This window comes from Saccopteryx leptura, chromosome 4, assembly GCF_036850995.1.
Source record: "Saccopteryx leptura isolate mSacLep1 chromosome 4, mSacLep1_pri_phased_curated, whole genome shotgun sequence".
NCBI classification, from domain to species: domain Eukaryota; kingdom Metazoa; phylum Chordata; class Mammalia; order Chiroptera; family Emballonuridae; genus Saccopteryx; species Saccopteryx leptura.
In genome coordinates this window covers 7,998,005-8,005,432 of record NC_089506.1, presented here as the reverse complement: position 1 = coordinate 8,005,432, position 7,428 = coordinate 7,998,005, and the positions used below count along the sequence as shown (strand labels likewise).

At 38.0% G+C, this 7,428-nt stretch overlaps 1 pseudogene; it reads right to left on the bottom strand.

Moving 5' to 3' along the window:
- Positions 1-573: 573 nt before the first annotated feature.
- On the bottom strand, positions 574-2,643 carry LOC136404036 (centrosomal protein of 70 kDa-like; annotated as a pseudogene).
- Between the last annotated feature and the right edge of the window lie 4,785 nt (positions 2,644-7,428).

Genomic DNA, 7,428 nt, shown 5'->3' with positions numbered 1-7,428 from the left:
ATTTGTGACAAAATAAATGTAATGATGCACATAACAATAATGTCTAAATCAGTAAAATTTTTTAAAAAATAAAGTGATAATTTTATTATCAATATAGTAATAATCAGTTAGATACTAGGGGAATCTGTCCAACTTTTTGCCTGCACAAATTTGGAAATTATTGGTGTTTTTTTATTGTTTGTTTTCTGAGAGAGTCAGAGAGAGGGATATATAGGGACAGACAGACAGGAATGAAGAGAGATGAGAAGCATCAATCATCAGTTTTTTGTTGTGACACCTTAGTTGTTCATTGATTGCTCTCTCATATGTGCCTTGACTACAGGCCTTCAGCAGACCAAGTGACCCCTTGTTCGAACCAGCGACCTTGGGTCCAAGCTGGTGAGCCTTGCTCAAACCAGATGAGCCCGCACTCAAGCTGGTGACCTTGGGGTCTCGAACCTGGGTCTTCCGCATCCCAGTCTGATGCTCTATCCACTGCACCACCACCTGGTCAGGTGGATATAATTGTTTTTATGTGTTGAAAGCCTTTCATTTTACCACCACAAGCATTCTGGATGATATTTTGCAAGCTTTTTAGAAGAAATACCTTTGGAGGTCTCTTGGTCCCAATACCTGCACAAGCTGTTCATTCACATCCTCATTAGTCAACCTACATTACACAGCTTTCCAACTGTGCTCACCAGCACACACAGTGAGGAGGAACTGTCTACCGCTAAGAGTTCTTGGCGGTCTCTCACAGCATCATTCATATCTCTCAGCCTAGTATAAACTTCATTCATTAGGGGATAGACTCCATTTAATGAAGGCACAACAAATAATTTTTGGAAGTGAGAAAGAGTGGCGTGCGAAGTTTGACATATTGCTGTCCTTTTCCTTACTTTCAGCTTCTTCCAACGTGGCTTCTTCTATACACAATAGATCATCAAATCTGATACCTTCATTTTCATCCTGTTTCTTTCAATGATATCAGTGCACCAATTCTACAGATAGGATCTTCAAGGACTTAAATTCTTTTTTTTTTTTTTTTTTTGTATTTTTCTGAAGCTGGAAACGGGAGAGACAGTCAGATAGACTCCCCCGCATGCGCCCAACCGGGATCCACCTGGCACGCCCACCAGGGGGCAACGCTCTGCCCACTAGGGGGCAATGCTCTGCCCACCAGGGGGCGATGCTCTGCCCCTCCAGGGGGTCACTCTGTTGCGACCAGAGCCACTCTAGCACCTGGGGCAGAGTCCAAGGAGCCATCCCCAGCACCCGGGCCATCTTTGCTCCAATGGAGCCTTGGCTGCGAGAGGGGAAGAGACAGAGAGGAAGGAGGGGGGGTGGAGAAGCAAATGGGCACTTCTCCTATGTGTCCTGGCCGGAAATCGAACCCAGGTCCCCCGCACGCCAGGCTGACGCTCTACCACTGAGCCAACCAGCCAGGGCCTTAAATCCTTTAAGGAAGTCAGTTGACATGCCCATGGTTCTATTATAGGAACCAGATGTTCAAATCCACAACCTTGAACAAGATTCTTATTAAAATGTTGGGCTCCTCATTGGCTGTGTTTATACATTCTTACTGGAGCTCATGGATTGTGAACAATTGAATTGATGAAACTCGGCACCTAGAAGTATCTCTGGTCAGTTAGGGGCTGCTGCTGGTTGTCTTTGCTGGGCTCGTCTCTTGTCTCTGTGTTCTCTGCCTTGTTTTGACTGATAAGATCCTGTAATTTGATGTTTTTTTTTAGGGCTTTCTCCAGTTTCTCTACCTGTTGTTTATAAAGTCTTCATTCATGCTGTAAGAGTCTGGTTTCTAAATCTTTTTGGCTACTCGGCTTTTCAGTTAAAAGTACGTCAATCTCAGATTTTAATTCCTTGAGTTGATTCTGTAATGACATTAGAAAGCCCTTATAACTTGGTAAGGCAGGAGGACTTCTGGAGTCTTCCTCTGACTGACTTTCATCTTCTTTATATTGCCTTTGAAGTTTTCTAATTTTAGATTTCAAGTAATCAATCAGGCAAAATAATCGTCCATCTAAGACAGTACCAAGAACTCTTTGGCGGAGATAAGAAAACACTGTGTTGAGTGATAATGCGCCCCTCCTCCTTTGTTATCTAGAGATGACCTTTTGCGAAGAAGCAGTAATCTCCTGTTGCTCCATTCGCCTTTTCTTACAATGTTGACACTGTGTCTCTAAGGCTTTATGCTCCTTTTGCAGATCTTTTCTTTTATTCTGCTACCAGCAAACCCCATTTAGGGATTTATCCTCCAATTTGCCCATTTTGGATTTCACACTCTCTATAATTTGTTCCAAGTCATTAGCTCCTTGTTCCTGATCTAATGCTGGGCATTTTTCTATCTGAAGTTCTTTTTTTTAAAGCTGAAGATTAGTTTCTGTGAGCTTCTGAATCATGTTCTGTTGATGTGCTGGGGGTTTTTTTCCACTGATGTTTTCGAGTTCTGCTTCATCCTTTGTGTTGACTCCTTTTCAGAAATGATGGGATCATTAAGGCCTGCTCTTTTGACTAGACTTAAAGGGCTTAAGCCACGCGTCATCAGCAGCACATTTGTGCTTTCCCATTCTGCTTCTTCCCGCTGTTTTTCAGGCATGAGTCTATTTTGGATGATTTACTGGACTGCTGGGCTTTAGGGGATGCTGGAGATAGAGTTTAGTTGGCAAGTGGTGGCAATGAAAAATTTTGAGATGTCGGTTCAAATTTCCTCCTTTGGGGAAATCTGTGACTCCATGGCTATGTCAGGGCTTCTTGTGATATGCTCTTGTTGCACTGGTCATTCAAGCTGATCTCAATGAAACGTCACCCAGTGACTCTCACATTTGAAACCGGATCTTTGTCTTCCTCCACCTCCATCTTCCACCAGAAGCGTGCCCCACCCAGCCAATTTGGACATCATCTTTTCAAAGTATTAAAATAATAAAGACACTATAAAATGTCAGGAGCTGAAAAGGTTGACCAGACCTTGACCTATAAACATTTTCATATATCTTAGTAAATGTAATAAATATTAGGAACAAAATGAGTATCAGGAAAGTCTCAAGCAAAAGTTTAAGAGACTAAAGAAATTAAAGATTTTTTTAAAGTATTGAATAGTTATAGGTTCTAATAACTTATCATGAGTGAGCAAAATTTAAGTGGTTAAAAATTCAAAGTATGGATTTGTAGACTAAAGTCTTATTTGCATATTCAACAAAATTTTTAGAAAGTTTTTAAAGACTTTTTTAATCGCGACCAATTTTGGACCTTTTAAAAGCTGACATAAAGAACATACCTACAACATACTAGGATTCATTCTAAACTAAGGGTTGGCAGCTGTTGCCTATGGCAAAATCCATACCAAGTTTATTATTTTTTCTGTATGATCTTGAGCTAAGAATGGCTATTGCATGTTTAAAGGTCTGTAAAGTATAAGAAAATCAAGAAGGAAGGATGAGGGAGGGGAGGAAGAGATGCAAAGCAGAAGCAAAATAAGAAAAAGAAGTGATATGCAACACAGAAAACATATATGAGTCTTTGCAGAAAAATCATGCCTACTCATGTTTTAGGCATTCTGATAGAGAATGATATAGATTTATAGAAAAGAGTGGGAAAGGAGGAAATTTAATAGTTTTTTTTGTATATATAAATAGGCTTTGCATAAGTAATGCCAAGAGATTGTTCAAGAACTAAAGGATAGCATCTTATGTAAATTTTATGTCTACAGTGTGGTTTTTATCTGATACATGTATGTATTGTGAAATAATTACATACTAATGAGCTTATATTGACCATAAGAAATGAACAGCTTAGAATTCACAAGAAGGCTTGGGAAAGATATGCAGAATAGCTACGGTAACTACAAAGTTCAGGAATCAGAGATGCTAATCCAAAAAGAGTCTTAGACTTACATGAAGAGCAGTAGTCACGAGTTAGGAGTTTTAAGTTATAAGATCAAATTTGGTACTCTGATCCAGGAAAAGACTATGTTTATTTTATTATTATTACTATCAGTAAAATAAGAAAGCTTAACTAAGTTCTTTTTGTTTCTCTTCTACCACTGATAGTCTACTAAAAAGCAACATAAGCTCTCAACAAGACATCCTTTAGCTTTGACGGTCTGATCATTCATCACTTCTGTACATTAACAACAACTCCCAGAAGAAGAAATTTAAAAAATTTCACTTACAGGTACATCAAAAATAATAAAATACCCGAGAATAGGTTTAACCAAGGAAGTAAAAAAAAATGTGCACTGAAAACTCTGAGATATTGGTGAATACAATTGAAGACACAAATACATACCAAATTATTTTCTTTTCATGGATTGGAAGAACCAACATGGTTAAAATGTCTATACTACACAAAGTAATTTACCAATTTGTACAAGCCCTATCAAAATTCCAATTGTATTTTCACCATAAAAAAACAAACAATCTTAAAATTTGCATGGAATTTCAAAAGACCCCCAAAAACCAAAGCAACCTTGAGATATAAGAATAGAACTGAAGGGATCACACCTCTCAATTTCACACTGTATTATAAAGCTGTAACCGTCAAAAGAGTTACAGTATTGGAATAAAAACAGACATGTTTTTTGAACAGACTAGAGAGCCCAGAATAAACCAAGGTATTATGCAATCAACTGATTTAGAACTTGGGCAATAAGAATATAAAATGAGGAAAATATAGTCTAATGAATAAACAGTGCTGGGGAAACTGGATAGCCACATGCGAAGGAATGAAACTAAACCCCTATCATAATCAATATGCAAAACTCTCTTTAAAATGAATGAAAGACTTGACCTTCATCCCAATTCAAGTAGTTCTGTTAGCTCTACAAGCCAAATAGATGCCAAGTCTGAGCACTGCCCCCCCCCCCCCCTTCTGAGACTTCTCGCTGACTCATTCTAACTAGCTCTCGGACAGTTGAGGTAGATTCTTTACCCGTTTCTGCTCCACTGGTTGCTCTCTTGTGGTCTATTCTTCACACAGTCACAAAGAATACTTTGAATATAGACCACATCCCTACCCTGTTCAAAATCTCCAAAATCTTTGTATTGCTTACAAAACAATATCCAAAAGTCTCATCAAGTTAGAGCAAACTGTACATGACCTGGTTCTGTTTACATTTTTAGCCGCATAATGTAACAAACCTATCCTCATTCTTAAGATTTCAGCCACACTGGCTTTTCACTGTCCCTTACATATACCAAGTTTGCCTCCATCCTTGACAGGGCACATTCTTTTTTCTGTCTGACACCGTAATTCCTCCTTAATGTCACTTTGTCAGAGGAACATTCAGAGAGTATCCTATCTAAAATACTTGCACAGGGTCATGGTCTTTATTTCTATTTCCTTGCTTTATAGCATATTTATATATTACCTTTATAATCAGATCATCTTATATATCCAAATCGGCTTTGTTGTTATTTACTTATTGCCTGGCTTCTGCACTAGAATATTAATTCAATAACTTGTTCACAGATCTCTCCTCAGTATCTAAATTAGCACCTAACATAGAGGACATTTCCAATCAAGACTTTGAAAGGGATGTTGACACAAATTTGGGGCTTACTCTAGGCATCCTGTTAAAATTTCAGGTAGCAAGATTTAAAGATGCTGCCCAGCTCGTTTTTAAATCTGAACTATCTAAAATTACAACTTACGTTTAGAGTAAGGGCATGGTTGGTCTCTTATATAAAACTTGATGCATTTCTGATACTATGGATAAATAATCCTGAGATTGCTAATATATTAAGTAAATCAATGTGTGCTCTGGACATTGACCTGTTGATTTGTCATTATGCAGTAAAACAGTGACTTTCAAACTCTTTTGTTTCTATTTAATATGCAAAAATATATTTTACCAGGACACAATAATTTATGCATGGGTTGTATGAGCACACACGATTAAAATGAAAGTTCACCAAACATTGACTCTTTCTGTGGTTAACGTATTTCCACCTTTCCTGCTGGGTTTTATTTTATTCTGTTCTAATTTGACTTCATTATGTTTCATTTTTTAAATGCTTTTCCAACAAAATAAACTGATTTTATGCATATGATTTATGCATAAGTTTCTCAAGGTATAATTTACAAAATATTATAGTAGGTTAAATCAAAGTTTTAAAAAAGGAAACAAGTAAATTTTGTCTCCGGATGTAAAGAGAGAATTCTAAAGATGCAAGGCTCTCTCCACCTCCATCCTCAAATGCTTTCAGTAAATAACTAAAAAGGGTGATGTTTGGTACTTGTGTGATTAGATCAGTCCTTCAACTGCGTGTTTTGTTTGGTGGAACTAAACAGAAATTCAGATCAAGGAATCACAAAATCCAATCTGCACACGTTATTTAGCTCATTACATTCCATTTAATTACCTCTGCACGATGGAGAAACATTTTACATTTGCATGTTGGTTCAGGTTTTAGGAAACAAAGCAACGGAGAGATGCGTTAGCTGCGTGCGACAGGCACTGCGGGGCGGGGACTAAGAGAAAGCTGCGGACCCGACAGAGCATCCATCCGGTTTACGCAGGAGCTCCGAGGGGACCACGGTCCCCCTACAATCAGAGCTCCTGGATGCCGCCCTGCCAGCCCAGCTGGCCTTGAAATCCGAACTACCAAAGTCAAAGCCATCGTCATCTGCATTGCCTGGGGCATCTACTGGGGGAGGGGGGAAGAAAACGATGACAAAAACACTCAATGAGCTAAAAGCAAATCGCTACATAGGCATTAAGGAGGTAGTCATTCGAGATATAGAAAATATTTCTTCTGATTTTCAAATAAGCCGTAGAAGGACGGGCTAAGTGTTGCAGGAAGCTGGAAGATTTATTTTTAAATCAAATGTCTAGCAGGTTGATAGAACCCGAGAGGGATTTGATGCAGGGACAAGGAATCATTTTGAAGAGCTACCTGTGATCATCTCAGAGAGACTTTCATTGAAATTTGACAGTCTCAGATTTAGTAGGGGGGGAAATGAACTGATCCTCAATGTGATTATCAATATATTGGGAATTGTGTCATCTGGTTCATCATCTAATAAGCAACTCACAAGTTGTTAGAAATGGTATAAAAATGGGATTTTCAATATTAAATTTCTGTATTCTTTGTCTTTCTTGTTTTGTTTAAGTAGTACACATAGACTATATGTATGTTCAAACAGGTCCAATAGAACAAAGTCTAGTTAATGGACCCACAAACACGCACACAAAGTAAATATGCTTACACCACAGTCTGTTGGAATTTTTAAGTAATAAATGTAGATCTAAATTTTCTGTCATCATGAAAAAGATACAGGCAAATTAGACTATATATTTTCCATCAAGAGAAATCCTATATATTGTCCTGTAAAAAAATTTTTTTAAGCTATATTCCAGCCAGAAATTATCCCATGGGTGCTTTATATAAGTAACAAGGAGACGATCTTAACAAAAATAGTTTTACTGACATT